The sequence below is a fragment of the Ambystoma mexicanum genome, chromosome 6q (assembly GCF_040938575.1).
Source record: "Ambystoma mexicanum isolate Mex_15411 chromosome 6q, UKY_AmexF1_1, whole genome shotgun sequence".
NCBI lineage: Eukaryota > Metazoa > Chordata > Amphibia > Caudata > Ambystomatidae > Ambystoma > Ambystoma mexicanum.
Genome location: NC_090937.1, coordinates 430,587,389 through 430,614,707, shown reverse-complemented (window position 1 = coordinate 430,614,707; position 27,319 = coordinate 430,587,389). Strand labels below are relative to the sequence as shown.

Genomic DNA, 27,319 nt, shown 5'->3' with positions numbered 1-27,319 from the left:
TTGGTAGCTCTTTGTATGTTTTAGCTCTTGATGAGGACGCAGAATAACGATATGCTGAACAATTTGGTAGTTGTGCTGTATACATAAAAGCATGTCTTTCCACTCGCCCGTATTGTCTATCCATACTCTTTGCCTTTTCAGTGTGCTATCTAGTATGTATATCCGTGGTGTTCTGATCAGCAACACATGGGGCCTCATTCCGAGTCCGGCGCTAATGGAAAAACGATGGCGGTAAAGTAATACCGCCATCATTTACCGACGTGGACTATTCCGACCCTTCACACCGTAATTACCGCCACCGTAAACTACGACGGCGTAAATAGCGTACCAGTGTCGCGCGCCCGACACACCACGTCGGAATTAACGCCAAGGCGTAAACCAGTGCAGATCCCAAGTAAAGCGGACACGGTAAAAACGGCCTCCACAAGGGCGCAAAGTACCTCCACGCCATGGCGCAATTACCGGCATCGCAGAGAAGGTGTTAACAACCCTGAAGAGTGCCAGAAAGAGGAACAGGTGCACCCAATCAGCACAGGTGGAGTCCATAGAGTCAGGCACAGCACAAAAGGAGCACACCCACACACCACACCCCCTCCCACACCAAGATGATACCAATTCTCGCAGCATTCATGGAGCTGGAGGCCCTGCTTGCAAGGCAGCAACGACGACAACATCAACAACAGCAACCACAGCAACCACAGCCCCCACCACAGAGGATACACAGGAGGAGAAGGAGGCAGAGACAGGGCCAGCATGCCCCACCGGTGCAGCCACAATTACCACGCCGTCAACCCCCAATCCCACGCATCAGACCCACCCCCTTCAACCTCACACCAGAGCAGATACACACCCTGTACCGCCTTGACCGGGACACGATAACCACCATAGTGGCCCTGATACATAACGACATAGTGAGCCTAATAGAAATCAGCACTGCCATCCCCCCTCTACTAAAGGTAGTGTCTGTGCTCCACTTCCTTGCCACAGGGACCTACCAGCATACAGTGGGGCACATGCACGGCATTTCACAGCCCATATTCTCACGTATACTCAACCAAGTGCTCGATGCCCTCCTCAAGCACAGAAGGGACTACATATGCCTCCCCCGGACTCCCCAGGAGACATATGATACCAAAGCTGCCTTCCATGCACTTGCAGGCATGCCAAATTGCATAGGTGCCATCGACTGCACCCACGTAGAATTGGTGGTGCCCCATGCCATGGAGGTGCCGTATCGCAACCGCAAGCAATATCACTCCATCAACGTCCAGATGGTGTGCAATGCCAGTAAAACCATCACACAATGCAATGCCCGATACCCTGGATCAACTCATGACTCCTTGGTCCTGCGCAACTCTACACTACCACGCTACATGGAGCGACATGCTGAACGACGTACCTGGCTGCTTGGTGAGTAACCGGAATGGGCCATGGCAGTCCATTGGGGCTGTGAGTAGGCTGCCAGCATACTCCACCCGGGTGGTAAAGGGTGGGGTAGAGAGATGCATAAGGTTGGGTCAGTCAACGTCATTGTACGCTGTAATGGGGTCACTGTATCCTGGGAGCTGTGTGCATGGCCAGTGAACACCTGCTGCAATGTCAGATTAGCCCATTTCTCCACCATGATTGCACGAACACTTACCTTCATTCCACTATCATGCAGGTGATGCTGGCTACCCATTGAAGGCATGGCTCATGACCCCCGTCCGCAACCCACAGAACAGGCACCAGGAGGACTACAATAGATCTCATACCCGTACACGGGTGGTGATAGAGCAGACCTTCGGACTACTGAAGGCACGATTTCGTTGCCTCAGCCGGTCAGGTGGGGCCCTCATCTACAGCCACGAGAAGGTGTCCAAGATCACCATGGCATGTGCAATGCTGCACAACATGTGCATCCAGCGGAACGTGCCACTGCCCCCTGACGTGGGTCTGCCCCCACCAGAGGAGGAGGAGGAGGAGGAGCAGGAGGAGGAAGGAATGGCAGGACAGCATCACGGGGCCGATGCACAGGAGGGACGTCACGTGCGACAAGCATTGATTGACCAATATTTCTGAGTCACAAGTCAGCTGAGGGGGTGAGGTTGACAGGACATTGGGCACTGGGTGTGGGGATACGTGTACTACATGCACTGTGAGACATTAAAAGACACATGCACAATGATCAATGTCCACTCTGTTTTCAAGTAAACACCAAACTGTGTATTGTACAATCATGTGAACACGTGTACAAATATTCCTCCACCTTCACCCCCCTCCCCCCCAACTCCCACGCACACCCTCACCCCCCTCCCCCCCAACTCCCACGCACACCCTCACCCCCCTCCCCCCCAACTCCCACGCACACCCTCACCCCCCTCCCCCCCAACTCCCACGCACACCCTCACCCCCCTCCCCCCCAACTCCCACGCACACCCTCACCCCCCTCCCCCCCAACTCCCACGCACACCCTCACCCCCCTCCCCCCCAACTCCCACGCACACCCTCACCCCCCTCCCCCCCAACTCCCACGCACACCCTCACCCCCCTCCCCCCCAACTCCCACGCACACCCTCACCCCCCTCCCCCCCAACTCCCACGCACACCCTCACCCCCCTCCCCCCCAACTCCCACGCACACCCTCACCCCCCTCCCCCCCAACTCCCACGCACACCCTCACCCCCCTCGCCCTCCCCCCACAACAGCCCCACAATGGTCCCATCAAGTCTACATAGGCCACATGTGTGTGGCTTCATAGTCAATGTCCACGCCCCGAGCATGTGGATTCATTTACGCATTGTGCGTTGTGACCTGCGGACCGGGCTGGTCTGCGTGGAGGAGCACTGGGAGGGTGGTTCCTCCTGCTGGGGCTGAGGCCTGGGGGTAGCTGCCTCCAGGGCATCAGCAATCCTGCCGAGCACCTCACATAGCCGGTTTGTTGATGTTGTGATGACCTCGCCCAGAGCCTGCAGGTCATTGTGATGCACCAACCCTGATTCCCGGTTGTCCCGCAGAAACTCCTCAATCATGGACGTGAGGTTCTGGGAGTGCACAGCTTCTGCGGCCGTTGTGGGGGATGTGGTTTGCAGGCTCGGTATGGTGCCTGCAGGCCTCTCAGGTGTTGCGCCAGGGGATGTGGGCTGATGTGAGACAGGTGTTAGCCCTTCGCCTGTGAGGCCTGGCCCATCACTCGACCCGGAGTCGCTATGTGCAACCTGGCTGTATGATGGTGACTCAGGGCTGCAGACGTTGGTCTCCTCAACGTTGACCCCGGAATGGGATGTGGGGCTGTCTGGCACACTAAGGAGGCACATGGCAGCATTCTCCCCTGACATGCTGGATTCCTCAGGGTGTAGCGTGGGGCTTGTTTCCTGCGGAACTGCAGCCATTTCCAGGTGCGCGGGTGGGGGTTGTGTACCCTCCATGGGGGTTGCTGGAGCAGGTGGTGTGGTATGGGCCTTGTGTCTGCCAGCAGGTATGCGCTGTACCCTGCCCCTGTGCCGGGAGGTACTTGGCCGGGAGCCTTCCTGCTCCTCACTTTCATGACCGCTACCTGTGGGGGGCAAGAGAGAGAGAGACAGCATGATCAATGATCTGGGGGTCATCATGACTCCAAGCCTATGGTAACACAATGGGAGAGCAGCGTCTTGGTGATATATAGGTTTGTGTGAGGACTTGGCTTGGATGGAAAAAGCATACTATTGGCGGGGTCAATCATGTTGGCGGAGTACAGTGGTGAGTGACATTGGCCAGCTCTCTGTGTGGAATGGCCAATATGGGTGTCAGCCTTGCACCTGACATCATCCTGGGTCACACTTGTTACGACATGTTGGGGGGGGGGGGGGGGGGCTACGAAGCAAACTTCATGTGACTCTTAGGGCGGCCCTTAGCGGTGATTCAAATTAAGGATGCATGTACTGTTTGGACTCATGACACTCACCTGCATCAGCGGATGAGGGGTCACCGCAGTCCATTTCGCCCACACCTTCGATGGCTTCTGTGCCCATCATCTCTGCACATGTTTCCTCCCAGGGCATCATTTTAATGGGTGAGCCTGGGCCTCCTCCTGTCTCCAGGGCCTGCTGACGGTTTGCTGACATGATGGCCCGCACCCTGAGACGAAGGTCATCCCACCGTTTGCGGCAATGCGTTGTGCTGCGGGGGGTGTTTCCAACGGCGCTCACCCTCTGCGCGACCAACTCCCATATCTCCTTCTTCCTGAGGATGGTGGGCCTACGCATGTCGCTGCAGAATACGATGTCTGCATGTTCATGCAGGGTGTCGACCAGGACCTGTAACTCATCCTGGGTGAATCTTTCTTTTCTGATGCGCGCTGCCCCCTTTTTCAGAACTTTCGGCATGATGATCTTCTCTGTTGTTTGTTTGGTCGATCTGAGTCCTGTATGGAGTCCTGTTTGTCCTGTATGGTGTGGATTGCAATGGATTGTGATTTTAAATATGGCCGCCGTGATGCTTCCCGTTCCTGTGCGATGACGTTATTTCCGTTTCCGGTATTTAGCGGTGGCCGTAAATTACGGTCTGCGTAACTTACGGTCACCGCTAATTACGGATTCTATCGAAGGCGGTGGTGTTAATTGCGTCTAGGCTTATGGCGGTAAGGGGTTTGACGGGACCTTTTGCGCTATGCCGCAAGGGAGTTTACCGCCATGGCGGAATACTCGTGCACGCGAAGTCGGAATATGGTGTAAATAGCGCCTTCCGACCACATCGTACATGGTATTTACGCCATGGCGGTAATTACTGTTGCTTTCCGCCGGACTCGGAATGAGGCCCATGGTCCCTAAGTGCTACTGTGACTGCTGCGGCAATTAGACGCTGAATGAAAGTGCTTTCCTCCATGGTCAGGGCCGATGTTGTGCCTCCTCTGATGGAACAGGGATTGACTGGGCACCCTGGAGTAAAGCATCACCCCCTGCAGCGTTGCTGTGGCCAGGGAAATCAGACGAATAGTCCCCTGCAGTGTCGTGCCTCTCCTCTTGAGTATGCCTGGAACCGCAGCTATTAGTAGAAGAGATAGAAGAGAAGCAACTACTCATCAAAGGGGCTTGGGGGTGGGGGGCTGTACAGAAACAGGACAGTAGCTCTTTAAGGATAAAGAGGAAGGAGAGGGCACGAGGAATGGGAAAGAGGGAAGGGGACGAGGCAGTCAGGAGAGGGAGTGAAGGAGAAAGAGAATAAATACACGATTACACCAAACCTTATCTCTGTGTGCTCCCGTTATGTGTGTCTGTCTCCGTCCAGTTATCCCCAGGCCCCCACCCACCCCCGAGAGGGAGGCCAACACGTACATGTCTGTAATCCAGCAAATGCCAGCTCCTTGCTTCATATCTATCACATCATGGCAAATGCACCTAACAACAACTCTGCCTAATCAAATCTACCCCCAAAGTCTCCATAAATGTAGGTCGGAATGTAGAACAGTTCTCTGTGGCCTATTTCCTGAAGCTGAACATGGGACGTCTCTGCGGCGCATGCTGGGGAAGAAGGAAACCCCTGCTTCCCGTTCCCTCAGTCTGGTGAACACCTGTGGATGGCAGGCATCCAACACATCATTGCAAGGAGTACACATGTCATTAAGGTCACCTGACTTTTAGCCTGGTGCGCTTTTCAGGACGGCACTTGTAGGCCCATAATTACACTGCACACATTAAAACCAGGCGTCTCAGCATGCTAGGCGCTGGTGGCTAAAAGGTCTGCACTGGATATGAATGACGTTGATTTGTATTTATTGTGTATTCATACGAAGAACAGCAAATTCAATTCCAATGAGAATTGTCCTGCAGTAACTGTTTTACAGGTTGCGATGGTATTTCCCCAGAGTGTGCCTATACAATAGCACAAAGATGAGAGCCATTTTATGACTATTTAAAAAAGTGGGACAAAACAAAACCAACCGAAAACAATATGTAGGGAACAGGTAACCTGCAAAAGCAACATTAACCTAAGTGAGCATGCGTCCAACTAAAGACTACTGTATTAATAAACACAATGGGCCTCATTATAAGTTTGCCGGTCCGGGAGCTACGTACCGGTACGGTACCGGACCGGCAAACTACAAGTTCTGCTCGCGTGTGCGATTACGGCCGCCAGGTATGACCTGGCGGCTGTACCAGCACCCGCGAGGAGAGCATGTTGGATGCACTGGCTCCATTCTGAATGGTGGCGGTGCATCCGACCTCCCCATTCCCATTGAGCCCTGTGGGGCTCAATGGGAATGGGGAGCATTCCATTCCGGTGCCCGCGAATGGACAATTACAGAGTCCGGGAGGGCCGTAATGACCCGGTAATTGGCCATTTGTGGGCGCCGGAAATTTTCGCAAGTTTTGCTACTACCAAACTTATAATGAGGCCCAATTACTTAATTAAGCCTCTTTGGGGGGCACAGTGGAATCAGGTAGGGGAGAATGGAAGAGGGGTCAAGAGAGCTCCCTCTTTAGCAAGTAAGGGACGTTTGAGCCAAGCTTTGAAGGGATGCACAGTTGGGCTGGCTTTAAATGTGATAGGTAGAGGATTTCGGTTCTATAGACCAACCTGGTCAGGTGGCTTCCGAGGGCGCTGTGGAAATATCTCCTGAGTGCTACTAAAACCCAACCTGAGTGGTCGGATCCTTCTGCAGCTTAATTGCCCAGACTTCAAAGTGTCCTGAAAGGGTTGGTTTGTTGTGGTGGGATGAGGGCACAGTGTTTGATGGCTAACTCGTGTGCTTTCTGCCCTACAGTTTCCAAGGAATGACATAAAACATGCATGGAGTTTTATTTCTGCTATAGTCCCAGCCCCTTTCCCTGATCCCTTCCCAAAACCATGCTAGCACCAGATTCTTGAATATGTGCGAGGAGTTTTTGGTCCTCTGTGTACACCCTGCTCGCTGCTGTGGCCAACACCAGTGGAGTCCTTGCTGAATCCACCAACAATGTGCCCAAGGGTTAGTAAGGTCCTTCACTCACGAGTCTTGTCTATTGCCCCATGCTTCCTGTGAATTCTTTCACTCACAAGTTTCGATTAATTACCCTGTGGTTCTTTTGAATTCTGTCATTCACCAGCAGAGGTCGAAGTGTGCGAGAGCGGTGCTCCTATACTTTTTATTTTTAAGTTTCACCGTTTCTATACTTTTATTTTAAAAAGAAACCGTTTTGGAATGGTTTAGTTTTAAAATAAAAGTGTAGGAAGAAGTTGAAGATTGCCCTTTAGTGCACTGCACTGAACATTCCCATAAATAGCAGGTGTGTTTGTTTTGGGGTTGAGATTGTGTGTGGGAGGGGAACGTGGTGATGGGGTTTGTAGGGTGCCGGGGCAGGCCAGTAGAGAACATATTTCCACTACTTATTTTGGCACACTTCGACCACTGCTCACCAGGTTAAATAAAATCCCCCTTTCTCTGATTGTGCGTTTCTTCACACACGAGTTCTGAGTGAGTTTTCAAGACAAACATCCATTGCGGTCATGATGTAACTCTGTCACAAGTACTAAGAGGCTGCTGAAGTTACTGATAGGCTACTAGGTAGCAGTCAGGGTCTTGCCATTACATCTTATGTGTCCCACAATGGCCACTAACTTTGGAGTTGTCTCTTTTCAGAGGTTTGGATTCCCCTGTGTCTCGCAGTGGCAAGAATGCAGGAGGCACTACTCCAGTGAAGAAGTGTAAATATTCTTCTCGAGTTATCATGCAAGAGTTCTATACTCTCATAGTGCTGTTTAGATTCCTCTGGCATTTGGTGCGGAGCGGAAATGCTGAAGGCAGCTGCTCCTCTAGGTAAGTCTGGCAAATGACTTGCTTGTGTGCCCTGTGGCCAAGACCCCATGGTCCTTCCAAGAAAAGGAAATGAGATAATCTCTTGGCCAAGGAATACTAGGAAATGTAGTGTGTTGCTATCACAAGTGGTACGGGTGTATTGTCAGCCCCCACTGTCCCTTGACCTAACTCCAATGGCATGGTTTGGCTGAATGGGGTGTTTGCTAATGTGGTCATGTAAATATCCTCCCCATATACTTCTTCCCATCACCCTTGGGCTTTTCTGGGCGTTGCTGGTGAAAGGAGTGTACTAGAAGCGGTGCACGGATGCTGGAAGCTGGCTCCAAGAATACACTATGAGCAGTAGTGTTTTTAGTCTAGGGGATTAAAAAACGTGTCCCCTAGTTTTTGAATCTTGAATCTGTTTGACCTCTTACTCTGGTTGTCCTTGAATTATGTCGGGTAATGAAACTGCTCAGTGCCATAAATCAGGTTGTGCCTTCTTGAACATGGGTGTATGCAAAGTGACGTAGGTGAGATTAATTGTATATCTACTGGGCTTACTCTCCTTTTGATTGGGGCCAAATAAGTAGGTTGAAATCTACCCAATCCTTTAAAATGTATGTTCCTTAAAGAGAGCCACACTTTGTTCCCTGCTTCTGTTGATTCTTTCGACCTGTGATGTTTTTTTGGCCTATTTCATATAGGTAGCCTTGGCTTTATCTAAGTTCTCCATGAGCTGTCATAAGACTTCTTGGGGATTTGTATTGTGCTTGTTTATGGCAGGTACTCGACAAAGTAGGGTATTAGCTAACTCAGCGTTTTTGTTTTATTCAAGCCCTATAGGCAAAGGAAGGGTGACAACCCAGTTGATTCTAGAGGTGAGATATTGAAGGAAAATTCGGCTACCCAAAGGATATCCACCCACTCTTGGTTACCTTGAGATATTAGACAATGTACATTTCTTTCTAGGGACAGTTTGGTTCTCTCAGTCTGCCCATCTGTCTATAGGTGGTAATATGTGGATAGTCCCATGTTTACTCCTAGTGTGGAATTGATCTCTTTCCAAAAAGGATATTTACATTGGCATCCTCGACCTGGTATTGTCACTGAGGGTACCCTGTGGAGCATCGCTATGTATTCAATAGCATATATGGCTATCTCTAATGTCGTTTGGAGCTTCTGTAGGATGAAGAAGTGAGTCAATTTGGTAAATTGGTTGGTCATCACTAGAATATGAGTGTATGCCTTGTCTTTAGGTGAGTCTGTGATGAAGTCTAAAGATACCACGTGCTATAGAAGACCTTGTGGTCATTGATGGTTACTATTTGAATGTGCACAGAAGTCACATGTTCATACATACTGTTGAACGTCTTGCCTCACTATCGGCCACCCACAATTGCATAGCACTAGGCTGATAGTTTTCTCAGTACCAGGATGTCCTGATTGTAGGGTGGTGTGTTGTTGTTGGATTGCTATCAATTGCAATTCCTAGGAAAGCAACCTCTTCTAATGAGGCAAACTATCTTTATGGAATCTGTCTGGACCTTGTGTTGCCCACTCTTCTAGGGTTCATGGTGTAACCCGAGTCATCCAGGTGGGGGCTGGTCTCCTCTAATGTCCCTATAAATCATGATAAAACAGTATCAAGTTGCGCTCCTTAACTTCCTTGACACCATCTTGAGAATACACCTGCTTTTCCACTTTTAACTCCTGGTTGGTATGTGTTCCTGAAGTGGACTTCAGTGTAAAACAATAACTACCCCAGATGCCGAGCTGGGAGTGTGCTGGTGAAGCTTATGAACTGCAGGTTTAGATGATCAGATAGAATGGTGATGGTAGGATTGGTCCCGAGGATGTTGTGTCTCCACTCCTTAAAAGCCGACTTAATAGCCAGGGTCTCCTTTTCACTTATAGTATAGCTAGTTACATTCTACATGGCTAAATGTTCAAGAACAAAAGGCCTCAAAGTGTAACTGATCAGTGTCCGGATCCCATTGTGATAAGACTTCTACCACGGCGGTGCTTTATGCATCCACTTATATATATTTTTCAAGTGTGGAGCTGAAGCGAAGCTCTTCTTTATTGTCTGAAATGCTTATTCAACATTACGAGACCATGCACATGTGCTCCCATTCCTTAGTAGATCAATTATGGTGTGTACAATTGTAGAAACCTCAGGGAGGAAGTACCATTAAAAATTAGCAAAATCTAAAAAGCTTTCAATTTTCTTCGCGGAGGTGGAATATAACCAACACTCTATCGCTTACACATTCTTTGATTCTATAGCGACACAGTTGTGTGTTAATATAAACCCAAGAAATGTCACTCTTTGCATATGAAATGTACACTTTTCTAGTGTTGCAAATAGTATTTCCGGAAATGGGTGAAGACTGCTCAGACATGCTTTACATGTTCTTCTTTTTGGAATAAAATAGTATATTGTCAATGTATATGACCATGCAAATGTCCAATCGCTTTTGGAGAACCTTGGCTATACAATTCTGGAATGGTGGTGCTGGAACATTACATGGTCCGAACGACATCACCTGATATTAGAACAATGCATACTTCATTCAAAAGGCCTTCTTCAACTCAACTTCAGCCTTCACTCAAACAAGATGGTAAGACCCATTTAAGTCCAATTTGGTGTATAGATTGGCTCCTTTTAACTGTCCCAGAGCAACTGCATTAATGACATTGCTATCTGTTCTTTGCTGTGATCTTATTCAGTGTCTTGTAATCTACGCAGGGACAGAGTATCCTTCCTTCTTTGGCATGTTGAAGCTGACAAAGTCTTAAAAGGACAAATGAAGGTATTAGCAAGGTACTCATCAACATACGTCTGTAAATGCTTACACTCTATCTCCGTCAAAATATAGACACAGCTGCATGGTACTTATGCTCCAAGTAGCAGGTCAATCTGACAATCATAGGGTCTTTGTGGAGGCAAAGGATTCCCCAAACTCTTGCTGAAATCATCAGCGGAGTCCAGACATTCTGTTTGTTACCGTTCCTAATATTTAGTGTTCTGAATTGCTAGAGGCAATTAAACAATGCTTTTGTGGGTGGACAGCTGTGTGTGACCCCATCCTCGTTGCAAGTGAAAGAAAGAGTGCTTCCTCCACAGGTAAGTTTCATCTTCCTATATTATCCATGGTCTGCCACACTTGTTGGGTAGATAAACACTACGGGATGCTAGGGGACAAAGAGACAAGTACATGAGAAAGGAACACTGGGCTTCCCCACACCCATCAACCAGCCACTCTCACTGGTAAGTCCCAAATGTCATTCACCAGAACCCCAGGGCCACCACATTCCACAAGGGAGCTGTGACATCACCATCTCTCCACACCCAGGCCCCATTATTAGCACTCCACACACAGGCTCACTTACTACACATTTCTGGAGGTAAGTCCTCGAGGTAGACTGCAGTGTCCGTTCTCTCCAAGTGACGTGTGTTTCGTGGGTAAGCAAAGGTATTCCCAGGATCATCTTGAAATGTGCATAATCGATTAGATGAAATGTGATCCATTCTGTATGACCATCATGGCACTGAAGATGTAAATTGTCAGTGCAACATCAAGCAGTGCATGAAGTTAAACTGGTCCTGTTAGCAGTGCCCACACCTGCCGGTTTTTCGTTAGGAATTAATGTAACCCCTAAACCAGCTGCTGCATAGGTCCAATTATTATAAATCCATGTAGCCTTGCAGTCAATGAAAATCACAGCATCCTGAGGCTTCTCTGTGGTTGTGGGTAAAATTATCTGCAAATTTAAGCACTTGTGTGTATATGTGTCTTGCCTGTGGCAATTACAAGCTCTCTTGGACCTTGAGATTGAATGCTGCCCTCTGCAACCACCATTCAGATTAGGATTCCTCTGACAGCGATGATTCCTTGACCTCCTCTGTGGCCCAAAGCCATTCAAGGTCCCTTATGTGAGGCCAGGAAATATCGGGGCTCTTCTCTTCTCTCTTTACTTCCTTGTTACTGGCCCCCAGGGAGCTACAATATGCATAGGTTTGTAACTCCCTTCAAAAGGCCGACTGGGTTGTAGAAAAAGGTCTTAGGACTAAAAAAACATGCAAAGATTATTATCTACTCTGTGGTCATTATTTCGTTCAATCAAGTGATAACCATGTTCCACTGATAACAAGATGCATTCTGCACATTATTGTGGAGGGTTGACAATGTAGGCTAAAATGCCTTCACTCTGGCCCACAAGCCTCAATAGAACAGAGAAGTCTGCTTTTCATAAGGCCAGCGAGTTTCCACAACCAACCTGTTAGAGGTAGAGATGTAGACCAAATCATCTCGATTTCATTGTTTGAATGCTGACATTGTCCAGTGCTTGAGCATGGGACTTTCTGGTGGAAAGTCTGTCGTTATGTTCTTTAAATCCTCTATAGTCAATTAGTATTGGGTCTTGGCTTTTGACCAATGGAAGGGATGATTGGGCAGCTGTATGCCTGCTCCAATCCCCTCTCTTACCCCGATTCCTTCACAAAACCCATATGTTAGCACCAGATGCCTCAATATGTGCTAGGAGTTGTTGATTCCATGTGAACGCCCTGCTCTCTGCTGGGGATAGTCCTTGTTGAATCCACCAACAATGTTGCAGGGGCTAAGAAGTTTCTTCACTCATGACTCTCAATTAAGTACACCTCGCTTCTCTCACTAGGTTACATACAATTCCTCTTTCTCTGACCTTAAGTGTTAATATGGTTTTCTGAAATCATCCCTGGTGGGAGGAGCCTGGAGGCCACCCTATCATGATGAACAGGAAAGACTCTGAGACACTAGCCAACCCCAATCAAGGTGAGGTAGCTGAGCAGTCAAGGCTTATTCTGTATTTTATTATTATGTTGTATCAATGTGATACGGTTAAATACATCAACCTTTCAGCTTTTTTAGTTACACTGCATAAAAGAGAAAAGGCAATACACAAAACAAACATGACATCATCAACATAATTCCATAAAAATAAAACCTTTTCCTAAATCAAAGAAGAGCACTGCACAATCAGTCAAGCAGTCAAAGCTTAGTCTCGGGAAGAGGGTGAGAGATGTCTAGAGCTACAATTAATCCAAACAGAACAACACCATCCAGTTAGACAGTAAGTATACAAATACAATCATGTATTAGGTCTTTAGCTTAAAGACTAAGCATGTAAAAATGACAGGTAAGTATTGGTATACAGTAGCCTTATAAATTAATATCCATCCTTAGGAGAAATAGAATTGCATATGAATCAATTACCAGTGCACTACTGGGAGGGCTGGGAGGATCGCTCAGGGCCAAAGTGTTTGTCTTGTAAGCAAGGCAATGCAAAGCCTTACAGGTTTAAATCCTGGTCCCACCCTTCAAGACTGGCCTCTGGTGTTAAGCGCATAATAAAATATTAATTAATGCATTAATTCAATATAGATGAGTAGTCAGATGCAACTAAAACAGACAGACATCTTTAGAATCAATACACATAGCTTCTGTGATTATTATTCTAATTGTAATGAAGTCCAACCTTTCGATGTTTTAGGGCCTGTTGCCTCAAAGTCACCAGTTCTAAAGCATATACTTCTTGAGGTAAGTTCTTATAGAATTGCAATGCCAGTGGTTCTGATTATTGCAGGAATTCCGGAGTTAGATCAAAGCTCCAGGAAAGTTCAGTTGAGTCTTGAATGCAATATAACACATTAGGATAGAGATAGGGAATGATCCCACATCCAGGTTCCATCACAAAAGATCAGAGTGAGGTAGGATCAGGACAGTACACCCTTTATGTCCCCCTAGGGGGGACAGGGGAAGAAAGCAGCAAAGTAGACCTACCCCCTGGCTCTGAGTTGTCTGTTGCCATGACTGCAGGTTCCAGACTGCATTCCAGACTTGTTCTTCTTCTGTTCTTGCTCCTACTATGCAGACTGTCTAGACGTCTTGACAGTAGAGATACTTTGGGGTTAATTACGAGGTAGTAGGTAACCATGCCCCCATAGGGCTCAATGGGAATGGGAAGGGTGCTAACAATAGGCCTGTTAATAACAGGCCCATTTTTTGCACCCTGGTCTGCTCGCGGGACCCGCCAAGGACGCCTGGTTTTACCAGGCATCTTTAGTGGGTCTCGCGAGTAGAACTCGTAATGAGGCGGTAAGGGGTTGACGGCTCCGACACCTTTACCGGCGCGGCGCCGTTAACCCCTTACCACCAGGGTTGTAATGACCCCATTTGTCTCACGAGAATATGTTTTGGTCAGTCACGGTGCACAGCAAACAATTCCAGAGAGCTTTCAGTTAAAGACCCAAACGTAGACAAGTGAAGACTCCTCCGGGTTAGACAGTCACAGGAAACTTCAGGGACACAAAGAAGACACGATCGAACAAAGGTCAGGTGGTAGCAGGTGATCGGACAGTGGTGAACACAAGAGCAGCCCCAGGACAGCTTCCCTTGAAGTGTGACAACTGAAATTGCAGGTGATTTAGCAGAGTGCAGTGAAGAAGTGAGGCAGCAACATCATTTTTGGAGGATTGAAGCAGGATGTAGAAAAATAAATAAGGTAGGACCCAGTTGATGGTTGAAAACAATATTTGCAAATCAGAACCAAACACTGAAATTGAAAAGCAATCAACAATAGAATAGGGATGGCACATTGGAGACACAGCTAAAGGTTGCTTAAAGTTTTAAAGTGAGATGAAATTATGGCATATTAAAATGATTAGTATCCATGAAAGAACTTTAAATGATTCTGTTTGCAGACAACCAAGTGTGGGTGAGGGCCAGAATGTATATCTAATGAGATGAATAGTGTGAGACATAGTACCTTAATCTATACTGTGGTCCTTGTGCAGAGGAGCAGTTGCATGCCTCTGCAGGACATCCCGCCCCCTACCTCCTATATGTAGGAAGTTTGAAATTGTGTTGTTTGACACCAGCAGTTGTGCCAACACCGTAGCGTAAATTAGAAAGAATATATCCATTGAGACAACCCTATTGAATGTATCCCAGAAGAGACAACAATCTGAGGGAGGAACTCCCTGAAGGAATATGAAAAGGAGAAAAGAGAGAAGCTAGTGATGTCACAAGAAACATATGTGACCTCCTGCGATGCTGGCTGAAGAAACTAATGATGTAGTAAGGAGTCACATGAACTTTTAAATACGAAAGAGAAGATGACATGTGCACAACTTGCTGCAGAGAATCAACCGTTCAATAATTGTACAGATGCCGAAACGCATCATAGAAGCTGGTTATTCGTAGTGATTAGAATGCGGGCGAAGCTGCCACTTTATAGAAGCTGGACATTTGTATCATGAATTTCAGCAAGCCAGGGCCCATGAAGAGGAATGGGAGAATTGCGTTGCAGCAAAAATAAGCTGAAATTGTGGAGCTGCGTGGCAAGTCTGTTTGACCTGGTATCAAAACTGAAGCAGCCAAGGTTGCCTATCTTTTCTTGAAAGAAGTGAATGTGCAAAGGATGAATCATCTCCTGTTAAGGTGCAGAGAAAGAACACCAAGAGTGCCAGCTTTTATTCATTTAAGACATTTAAAAGATGCAAAATGGACCAAATCATGATCTCCTGTCACGTGAGCCAAGGATGAAAATAGAGTTGAACTTGGAGTCCTAGAACAACAATGGTGAGTGCCAGCATTCCCATGTGTTAGCAAAGATAAGGATAATTTTCAAGGCAAAGTTCAAAAACAATCTTCATGGCAGAAGGCATGGGCGATGAGAGATGTTGGGCTTATTGGGTGGGGACGAAGAGTCAGGTCCACCTCCTTGGACCTGGCTCTGGGTTTACGTGCTGCTAAGTGAACCGAAGTTTCCAGACATGGCACATGCATGCCAACCAATTACAGAGTTCCGTATAACAAAGGACTTTATAGTTTGAAGACCAATTGAAAACGGTGTACTTAATGGTTTTGAAGATGACCCGTTTTAGAGGTAGGCATATAGTGTCCACCTGACAGTGGGCAGTCAATCACTATCCCAGTTCCTATGTCATATATACTTAGATCTTCCCCTTAAGCCAATTACAATCCCGAGTAGGTTTTTCATTATTTGCCACGTAGTATGACGTCACCTCTGACGTATTTTCAGTATAAAGTGTATGTTTTGTGAAAGGATTGCTGAGAGAAATTGAGCGAAGGTCCGTTGATGTCCGTTATAACTCTCCACATCAATAATAAAACAGTACTTTGCCAGCTTCCTGAGTTTGTTCGGTTATTAGGAGTCAGAGTTATTCTGTGAACACATCCATTGCATGCACGTTACTAATAGGCCCTACGCTCACTTGGCCTAAGGATGTACTTTCCATGTGGGAAGCAAGGATGTTAATAGTAGCATCAATCCACCAACGTCGTAGCAGTGGCAGAAGTTGCATTACTCATCAATTTACCTGCTTCTCAGAAAGCTATCATGTTGTTCAAATGGAGATGTACGGATCCCTTTCCGTTCCAATCAACCTTAGAGTGCCACAGGGCACTCTTCTATAATGATAGTCAACATGTATATGAAAGCCTTGATACCATTTTTCCCAAACACAAAAACACTATGCACTGCTACATTAACAACACATAACCTTATCTCAACAGCATTGAGTAGCTCAGATCTTACCTGGATACAATCTGCACCCAGATATCGGATATTTGCCTTAAACCTTTGAATGGTATAAATACGTATGTATGTATGTATGTATGCATGCCCTAGAAAAGTGGTAATGTTTGCACGTTTGGCCTATACATATAACCGATTTGACATATCACCTTTGGGTACTAAATGGTATTCAATTAATTAACGCTGCAACTCACCCAGAAGAGCTGTATGACTATTAATCAGACTTGACAGGAGGGACCACAAGACACCAGCACTAAGATTGTTCCGTTGGCTAACAGTCAAGAAAAATACCTTTCAACACATTTTGCATCATCCATAATGCTCGCCAGGGCGGTGGAGTCAATTTCATGCACGGAATGGTCAGCCATACCATCCAAGGTGAACTATAACAACCAGAAATGACCTACTCATAACAATCCAGCAATACATCAGAAATAGGCACAGAGGGCCAGCTTTTTTAAACATAACATCAACACCCTGGGAATAACTTTCAAATAGTATTCAGGCAATCCAGATTCACCTTACGTTCAGGAAAACATTAACGGCATTGTTTTTTAACACACCATAACCAAGCAAGACCCGCTAGAAATGGCCAATTCAGCACTAACACGTGATGCCAAGCACAAGCCCACACCAGTATAACTAAATACACCAATTTAGAATGTCTTAACCTTTGTGAAGACTGGGCCTCATTCCGAGGTGGGCGGTAAGGGGTTAAAGGCGCCGGTAAGGGTGCAGTTAACCCCTTACCGCCGCATTACGAGGTCCTTTAGCGGCACCCGCCAGGGGCGGCTGGTTTTACTGGTAGCCACTAAAGGACCTGCATGCTAACAACGGCCCGTTATTAACGGACCCGTTGTTAGCATGGTCCCCATTCCCATTGAGTCCTATGGGGGCTCGAATGGGAATGGGGATGGGTTCCCAGAATGGAGAAATACTGGGTCCTCCAAGGTTGGAATGGCCCGGTAATTCCCCATTCAGGGAACCCTGACCCGATATGCGGTAAGGGGGTAGCCATGGCACTAATAGCATCATGGCTACCTCCAACCTCAGAATGAGGCCCAATATGTCAACTGCAAGTTGAAATACGGGGCTACACCCCGATAACTAAAAGAGAAGTCCAGATGCTCTAGAAATAGCCATGGAGAAATAGCATCACAAAGTGCACCAACCTCAGCACTGCACACCAGGATCTACCATTGACAATAACGCGCAGGAACTGGACTGAGCGCCAAGACATCAAGGGATCTTGCAATGCATCCTCATGCTTCCCACATTGGAGAATCAGAACTACTGAACCTGCGGGAATGCACACCAAGATGCTGCCATTATGCCACCACCTCATACTGATGCTGGGCAAAGCACCAAGCCAAAAGTCTGCACTGCATGTCCACCCCAGACTACACATGAAGAGTCCACGATTATAGTAGCATACTCTGTTGAGCAGGGTTTAGCATCACACTCTCAACTACTTCTCAGTGAACCTCATGTCCAATTCCTGGACCACAGCACTTGTTGGACAGCACATTGTGGTGCCACCAGACAGGCAGCATGCCTACTGAAGTGGAACATAACATCTAGCCACTGGGCAATCTCACAAGAAATTACTTTACAGGGGGCATTTGTCCAGTGGTCAGAACTTTGACTGAATGACGTTCATAGCACACTGGGTAGACTTTCTGACCTCTACTAGCCAATTGTGGGGTGGAATAATGCAAGGGCAGAGAAGGTGTATTCCGTTCCACAATCATGCAACGTTATGCCTGAAAGGGTTTCAAGGCAGCAACCATATGGTAGTTGAAATATGGAAAAAGGAGGAAGAACTTCAGGCATGATAGCTGAGGCCTTGCAATTTGCATTTTAGCTTTGTATTAAGGAACAAAGCCTAAACGTCCCTATCCGCCTCAATAATTGGTCAGACAATGCACCTTCTTGTGCTTTGAGCATGTCCCTTGACTCGTAATATCGGAAATGTTAATCAACTTGAAGTCTGTGATGTGGCCTAGAAGTTAAACTCACATTTCAGCTGGGATTACCAGGAAGAAAAGGGAGAAAATTCATGGGCTAGTTCTAGGGGATTCAAAAGTTGCCTTTGAACAACATGAAGACCTCAGTGGCCACCAGTTGCACCTTAACTATGTAATTGGATAGGCTACACAAGCAGAATGTCATTGCAGGTTATTGCAGAGCCTGGAACCAGCTGTGTAATGTCTGCTTAAGGAGGACTCCAAAGGTGTGAGGCAACACAATGCATTCATCAGTGAGGTTCTGCCATTTCGAATGACTGTTGGAGCAGAACCTGGCACACATGGGAAAGGCTCTAATTTCAATCTTTTGTTATGATCCACGGATTGCTGCGTTTTGTTTAATGTTTTATTTAGGCTCTGGTTGGTACAAATACATTTGCTCATGATAGATTTGATGCAAAATAGTAATGTTACTTCAACTAAGAATGAGATGCAACTACAAAATTACTTTAAGGTAGTATATATACCCTGTGTATTATCATTGTTTTGCAAATTTTTAATTTCGAAATGTTAATAATAGCAAAAATCTTCCCAAAATGTCTCTAGGACAGCTTCTGTTAGGTGATAATGTTAAGTATAGATATTCCATGTCATTGTCCCACAGCAGATTATCTTGCAAGCTTTCTATCTTGGGAGGGGTAATACTCGTCCATTTCTGAAGTATACAGTAAGTATGAAAGTATGTGTATAGATCCCTAAAGAGTGCGCTATGATCACTAGTCCTTAAATTATGGCCGGCTGCGTCGCCATAATCAAGAAGTGAGCGCACCTATAAGCACTTACAAGCAATACAATTCTAAACATGCATGATTGGCGTGACACGTTCTGCCTAAAATAATTGGTGAATCCAACATATTATTGATAAATCATAAGTGCAAATAATGCAACATGTATTCATATATTGTGATTCATTTACTGTCTTCAAAAGAGAAGGATGTCATATTTTGGATTCACCAATATTTTTAAGCAGAGCGCGTCACGCCAATCATGCATGTTTAGAACTGCATTTCTGAAGTATGCATCCTCTAGCCAAAAGCAATCTGAGATAAAGACCACATTTAAAAAAAAAAAAAACTATGCATCTCAAGAGGTATTGCTCCAATATCGCCATCAGACAACAAGTGGGGTTAGGCATGATCTCAATATTCAATATCTCAGACAGAGTATTAAGGACATCAGACAGTAGTAGTCAATCAGTTTCGGGAAGGACCATAGCATATGAAGTAGGTCACCATTTACACGTAGGCATCTGGGGCAATTGCCCTCACAATCTGTTTTAAACAATTTGACACTCTTGGGGGTCCAGTGTAGTCTGTAAATGATAAAACAAGAGTATGGAAGCCCCTCTGCTGAGAATCAACATGGGTCAAATTCCCTTTTTCTATGGAATGTCTTCCACTTAGGAGGGTCTACAACTACGCTTTAGCTCACTGCACCCTTCACACAGAATACATATCGGTCTGCTCCTTCCACCCAGAATGGCCCTAGCTGCGCCAGATAGTAGCCTATTGGAACTGCCATTTCGATCAAGTGTGGTATTCACAATCATATTTACAACTCGCCCCCCCAATATTATTGTGGCCATGTACATGGGTAAAATGTGACTGAAGAAATCTGAATCATCCTTGTTTGGCTCATACACATTCACTAGGAGTACCTCAACTTGGTCAAGTTTACTATGTGCCAGCACATAGAGTCCAGACTGATGTAACGTTGTACTCCATTGAGTGAAAGCCAAGGATGTATGTATCAGAGTAAACACCCCTCTAGCCCGTGATGAGTGTGAGTTGTAATATCGATAACTCCCTTAATTTTTGGCAAGGGTCAAAGCAAGATCTGACATTGCATGAACCCCTTGCAGGAACAGGATCTGGGCCCTATGTTGTTTCACGCATTCCAACAACTAATGAGCCTCGACTGGATTGCCTAGACCTCTAATATTCCAGCTTATGCATGCCATTTCATGAATTCTACTGGGGGGCAGAGACATGTATTGTGAGTAGCAGTACGACACTTTTCCGTATTCCTCGTAGAAAGCTTCTCATGAAACCATTGGTATGTCCTCGTAGAAAGATTCTCATGAAAGCATTGGTATGTCCTCGTAGAAAGATTCTCATGAAAGCATTGGTATTTACTCTTGAATAAATACACTAAGTGCTGTTTTCATTTTCCCAACAACTCAATTTGGATCCCTCCCCCACTCTGCCTGCTCTTTTGACTTTGGCAGTGTAATGTATCTGACCCCCTACTTCATCCCGCCTTGTAGAAAACTGCATTCGCATAGGGGTTAGCTGTATACATGACAGGCAATATCAGACCGAAATCTTCGTATGTATTTTCAGTGCAGCCATATGATAAACAATGTGAACAAACGTGATATCAATGATTAACCAGGGACTTTAACAGGTACCTGGTAATGTATCCTGGAGGAGACGTCTTGGAGGATGCTTCAGATGTTTCTCTTCTGTAAAGGCTACTGTGGCATCTCACACTGTAAAGAAATATGTTTTATTGTCTATTTGGACGCGTAAACATGCAGGAAAAACATGGCATACGGAATATTACTCTCCCTGAGTAGCTTCTTGGACCAGGGCACAGTAATCCAGGTAAAGAGAGTGTGTGTGACTGAAACCGGAGTTCCCATGTCCTCTCTTGCATACTGTAGGAGCTTTCTCCTTTCCCTGTTGTTTAGAATGCATGCTATAAAGGGGTGAGGATAATCACCCGGCTTGGGTTTCGGTTTTATTGCTCAGTGTGTCCTCTAAAGCAAGATCTCATGTGACAACCCAGGGTTTCCAAGGATTATCTTGCACAAATCTTCAATTGCCTGTTACATATTGCCACATAGTGCTTTCTCCGATATTCCAACAATTCAGATAGTATCCCTGCAAGAGTGTGACTCTAAATCAGCGCACTGGGGGCTCAATTCATGGAATTATTTTTTCGGTTCAAAGTGACTTTGAACTGCTGAAAAGTGACTTTGCACTGCTGACACAAACCCTGATTCATGGTACTGTGCAATGTGTTTTTTAGCAGTGCAAAGTCCGTGCAAAGTAATTTTGTACTGCAAAAATGACTATGCACTGACTTTGAACAGACTTTGCACAGCAAAAATAAACTTTGCACAGTAACGTGAATCAGGGTTTGTGTCGGAAGTGCATAGTCACTTTTCAGCAGTGCAATCTTCGAACCATGCAAAAATGCAAACATTTCCATGAATCAGGCCCTTGGTCTTCATGTGTTTCAAATCTCTATGTAATGTATCGACTGTGGTTTGCATGCTCGATATATTGTGCTCTAGCACCTTGAAGTGCATTTGTGCTAGATGGAATTACCAATAAAATATCTTAGACCAAATAACCGGACAGAATCAACAAAAATTGTAAAATACTGCTCTTATCTCAATGAAGGAAAGCAGGGTGGATCATTATTGATCAAATTGATTAATGCAGGATCACAATGTCTTTTTGATCATACTTAGTTTATATAATGCTAGATGCATCATTTATGATGTCATCCTACACTAAGTGGCATATTACAATAAACAATCAAAGGGTGAGATTGGATTATGGAAACATGTCTACATATAGAATGCATGAATATTTGTCTCCCATTGGCGGTCCCTTGTCTGTAGGACACGTCCTGAGCTACTCCTAATATGTGTATAATACTGATTACAACAAAGAATATGACAGTGCAATAATACTAGCATCATTGTATTTAAAAGTGCATGGCAGGCTTTTCTAATTGGTTGGCAACCCTAATTCAACCTTTGACATTCGGCTCGCTAGCAGCACATACATCGAAGCGAAACCCAGGTGTTTGGAGATACGTCAGCTCTCCCCTTGTTTTCCCAATTAGTCTACCATCTCCCATCGGTAGGCCTCATGCCAATGTCCTTTGTTTGAAGATTTACCTTGCCAGTCTGCACTGTCTCGGAACATTTTAGCTTCAAGCCTAATAAACAGCCCTTGTTTGCGAGATCTGCATCACATGTTATAAGACCACAAATGTGTCCATTTTGACAGTGTATTTAACATTATTTGATTCAATTATACTGGGTCCAGCTGCTCTTCTTGGCCTTTAGAGACGTTCTCACTCTATCCCATATAATCTTGATGCGCTTTTAGTTATCCTACACGTTAGCATCCATAAATGTTCTTGTACCTCCTAATCCTAGGAAATATGTCCTTCGAACATGGTCTGCACATTGGACTCCCTTTGTACTTTGTCTTCATCTCGTGAAATAGCTTCCATGGTCCTAGGCCAATGTACTGCTCTATTTTGCAAGGGAAAAAAATGTCTTCATCAACTTTTCACTTTAATATCCTGGGCTTGTATTTTGAGGTAGCTAGGTTGATTGGCCGAAGCCGTCGTCCATCTTCATCATATGGTCGTCCTAAACATTGAATATATATCTCTCATAAGCAAGCTTCTATGTATTCTTTCTACCTTGCGTTTAAATGTTTTTACAGTTATTGACCAGTGAGTCACTTCATTCTTCTATGTGTTCATGATTACTGTATCATTGAATACATGTTTCTCTTAGTTGTTCAGTTACATCATCATCCTTAAGTATTTTCATATTGTTTCAGCATAGGTTCTTACATCTTCTTTATGACATTATCTTGCTGTCGTCAGTCTTTGTGTTACTGTACATCCATTCTGTTCATGGATGCATTTCGACAGCTCGGTAATGAGCATCCTTCTTGGTAACTTTCCTCCATTATGTCAGATTGTGGGTACACTCAAAATGGTTGCTTGATTGCATATCATCTCTCATATACTCAATATGGTACAAGAATATTTTAGGATTCATGCATGAGTTCCCAATTGTGACTCTTCGTCTGTCATTCCGATAGGACATTGCAAAGGGGGGTGGAGACCAGAGAGGAAGGTACCCACCAGCTCCTCTACAATAGTGTCTTCCGTTTTGCTAATTTTCCTTTCTGCTTAGGTAATACTGAGGATTCACTTCCTAGATTGGCTTGGATGAAGGAAACATTAGTGGTGATGTCACCCAGCTTGCTTTTCATGGCATCAAATCCCTTCTGCATTGAATGAAGAAGTTGCTGTATATCGGCGGGGCATGTGGTCTCCTGGGCATGCAGGTTAGGATTCTTACTTGCTCCCTTTGGGGTTTCCATGTTGCCTCCTGATACTGATGAAGTGAAGTGGTCTAGATTACCCTGCTTCTTGCTTCCACTTTTTTCATCCCATCCTTCTCTGACAGATTTACAGATGGAGTGACCTCTATGCAAATGAGGCAGACATTGTTTATATCATTGGGAAGGGATGCCCCGGGGATTGAGCAAGAGTTTTTAATTCAACAGTTCCTAAATGTATATTTAGCCATCTCACTATGTATGGCCTTTATGAAATATGCATCCTCTTCTAAAGTTGCAAGCCCTCTCACAAGGGGACGGGAGGAAATGCCCAAAAAGAAAGGAATAGATTCACTGGCATGTGAGCACAGACCCAGAAACAGGGCGAGTCAGTGCCACAATGCGCTGCCTGTCAAGGAACCTGATATGGGGGCAGAGTCGGTCTTGATGCACAATTTGCTGCAGAGCAGGTTGGCAGCAGTGGAGGGAGCACTACTGCCACATAGTTCATGCAAGGTAGAAGCTCAATCGAACACCAGGATGCTGACAGCCCATCTCTCTGGTCGGGCGCCAATGGGTTCACCGAGGAAGCCCTCTTCATTGTGCCACTGGATGCTGAAAAATGTGACTTAAGAATGTACGAAAATCCACAGGCAGGTCACCAGCAGCAGACCTCAGCATTCCAGAGCAGCTGAACGCCACCAGATGCTGTCACACGAGTCATTCCACTGCTGCAAACTGTTCACCACCCCTCTGGATGTGGGGGTGGGTGTTAGTAACAAAAGTAGGTGGTACAGCAGGATACGTCAAAGTTGCTTAAGTGCCTTAACTCAGAACTCTCACAAAAGCAGACATCTTGTGCAGCTCCCCAACAGTGCCTGTATTGCTGCATTTAAATGTAGCAGTGAGTAACTGCTGGCTTCCACTATGGACCCACAATTCAAATAAAAAGTGAACACTTTTCATCCACATGTGAGAGTGAAGGTGGAGGTGGGCTTGCAGCAAACATCACAGGAAGTGCAAGGATGCTTTGCTGCAGTGCTTGCAACATCAATTCATGAAATAATGAGGTCAGCAGGAATAACATAAACTAGCCCAATGGGCAACTTTTGAAACATTTGAGAACAGTGCCTGTGCAGCCAATGGGGAGGGGATGCAGGATGCTCTCCTCAGTGACTCAAAAATATTGAATGCAGATAGTTCATCAACAGCATTTTACAATAGACCATCATTTGCACAGATGCTCGATGCTTATCTACTGGATGTTTCACCTGGGGGAAGGGATGATAATCCACTACAATAATTGTACAGCAAGTGGTCAGTCTGGCCAATGGTGTGAGTTGATAATGACTCATTAAGCTGACCCCTACAACTGTGCAGTCAGAACTTTTTCATAGCAGCCAGCAATATTGCCCCTAAGTGAAGAAGCAGCCTCACAGTGCCTCATGTTAATTAATTTATTAATTTGCATTTACAAATATGAAGAGTCATTCAATTGTGGAATGCTCTGGATCGTCATATACCCCTAGCCAACATTCCAGCTTGGCTTGTGACGATGATTTGTTATCCAGTACATGTCGAACACCGAAAAGTGGAGTGGATTTGTTTGATGACATGTGTGTATGTGATTAGAAATCAGAAAGCCCTAGAAGGGACTAGGATGCACTGGCCAGTCACTGTCTTATCCATGTCATTGCCTCTTGTGCCAGTACTAATTCTGAGTCCTAGAATTGTCACAATCACAAGCACCACTTGCCCCGACTTCTCAAGCTCTCCTACAAAGCATTGCCAATCCTACAATTCACATGCCCACACACAGAGTGCTGACACCCTGACAAGTTCATGGGCTCTGCCACAGAGAGCAACCAACCCCTAATGTTCACAGGCTCTACCATAGAGTGCAGATACCTCATAACATCCACATGCTCTCTCAGAGAACATTGCCAACATGTAAGATGTGCACGCTCGCTCACAGAGCACAGCTACTCTTGAAATGTCATAGGCTCTCACGCAGAACATAGCCATAGTTTTGAAGTTCACAGGCTCACCAACAGAGCATTGCCACTCTCATATTAAGGGAGTCTAATAAAGTCTCCTTCATGATTACCTCATTCCATCCCTGTGTACAGTGACCTACATGTGGAAGGGTGGTGCTGCAGTATATGCCTCTCCACGGTAACCACACCTACTGTGAAGCCCAGCTAGCTCTGGCTGAGAGGCATCAATCAATGGAAACATGTAGCTACATGCATGGCTCATCCCTCCATCCTTCCATCTCCTTTGCAGCTATAGGCTGGATGAACTGCGGCCTAACCACTGTGTTCAATGTGGAGACTCAGTGCAGAGGCGCCTATTTTCGAGAATCCCTATGTCCTCAGGTATAAATACTGCAGGATAGCAAGCAGAAGACCTACACATTCTGTGTGATGAACAGCCCTTATGGAAACCTCCTTGGAAGTGGAATGTGCATACCACAGTGTCTGACCAATCAATCACCTTCCACAGCTTGGAACACAGCAAGTGCATGTCCAATTCCCCATTAAGATTTGTCGAGGATGAGTCCATGACGAGACATCTATATGTTTGTTTCTACTGACATGCCGTGAAGGAAAGGACAGCTTGTATTCACAGATTTCACAGCTAGCTCCACAGGCACAGATTCCCTAGCTAGCTGTCTGTATCCCACACTACAGGTAGAGGAAAGGAGGAGAGGAACGGATAGCCCATATCGAATCGCTGGTTTGGAGGGGCTTGAAGGTTTGAAATGAGATGGCATGAGTGAGTGGTGGGTGAATGTGCAGATCTGTGAGATGAAAGAATGGGCAATATTGATTTTGCAGAGCCGGTCATGAGGTTGGGTGAAGGATTATGCAACAATAGAAGACAATCATATAAAGAATGAGCAGGTGGGGTAAGAAAAATGCCATGCAGAATGCAATAAGGATTGGTGCAACTCTAGCCCTCCAGTCACGTCTGTGGGCACTGCCCGAGGAACCAGCAGATATTGGAAATTACGTTCACCCTTTCCTGCTGACAATGTCCCTCCCGCATTATGGGCAGGTAAGGGTAATGCGTGACTGTGGGTTTCAAGGGTTGGATGAGACATATGATTGCCGCTGGGACTAGTATAGGCAGGTTGCTAAGGAAGTCTTCTCTCTGAGTGGCATTGTGGGGTAGCAAAAGAGTAAGAAAAAGAAGTGTGGTGCCCGGTGGGCAAGACTGGTTATGCCACGAGAGATTGATGTTCTCCTGGTTGCACTGACACCTATGCTTTCACATCCCCATAGCTATGGACCTTAGGTGTTTTCTGCAGGAAACGTGCATGCCCAGAAGCCTGGTGCCAATGCCAAAGGATGCTAAAGATCCATCATCCCAACATATAATTGGAATGGTCCTTTTTGAGAAGAAGCATGTGGCCTTTTACTAGCGGGCAATGACCTCGCCCAGGGCACCTTAGAAGCAGTAGAAGCCAACTGAATTTCTGATCGACACCGGGCCTTGTTCTGGGCACATGGCACACGGGTCCACAGCCTATCCTCTAAGAGTGACAGTTTTGCGGCTTTAGCTTGACACCATCAAAAAATGGTCCATCGATAACTTAAAAAGTGATCACTTGTGCGCTGCCCCCTTAATAAATCTCACCCTAGCATCATCTAAATAATGCAGACATTTTCTCAGCTGTGACTGCTTCCTCAAGTTCAGACTCGTTTTGTATTCTCAGTTGTGCAACATAAAAAAATCGCTCTATTTCCGCGATCAGAATGAAACCACTAGACCCCGGAAGTAATAACATTCTGTGTTCACATCGTAGATGTCATTTTGGAATGGCGTGACCGATTCAGGAGATT

The 27,319-nt window shown here is 45.9% G+C and overlaps 1 protein-coding gene across 5 annotated transcripts in view; it reads right to left on the bottom strand.

Annotated features, from left to right (window-relative positions):
- The window catches only part of LINGO2 (leucine rich repeat and Ig domain containing 2), a 5,916,036-nt gene that overhangs the window by 3,014,777 nt on the left and 2,873,940 nt on the right, over positions 1-27,319 (bottom strand). For 4 of the 5 annotated variants that reach the window (XM_069630911.1, XM_069630909.1, XM_069630914.1 and 1 more), the window contains one exon: positions 20,777-20,857. The exons of the other annotated variant lie outside the window; for it this stretch is intronic. The gene's annotated coding sequence lies outside the window, so the exon portion shown is untranslated. The remainder of the gene's footprint in view (positions 1-20,776; positions 20,858-27,319) is intronic. 5 annotated transcript variants of the gene reach the window in all.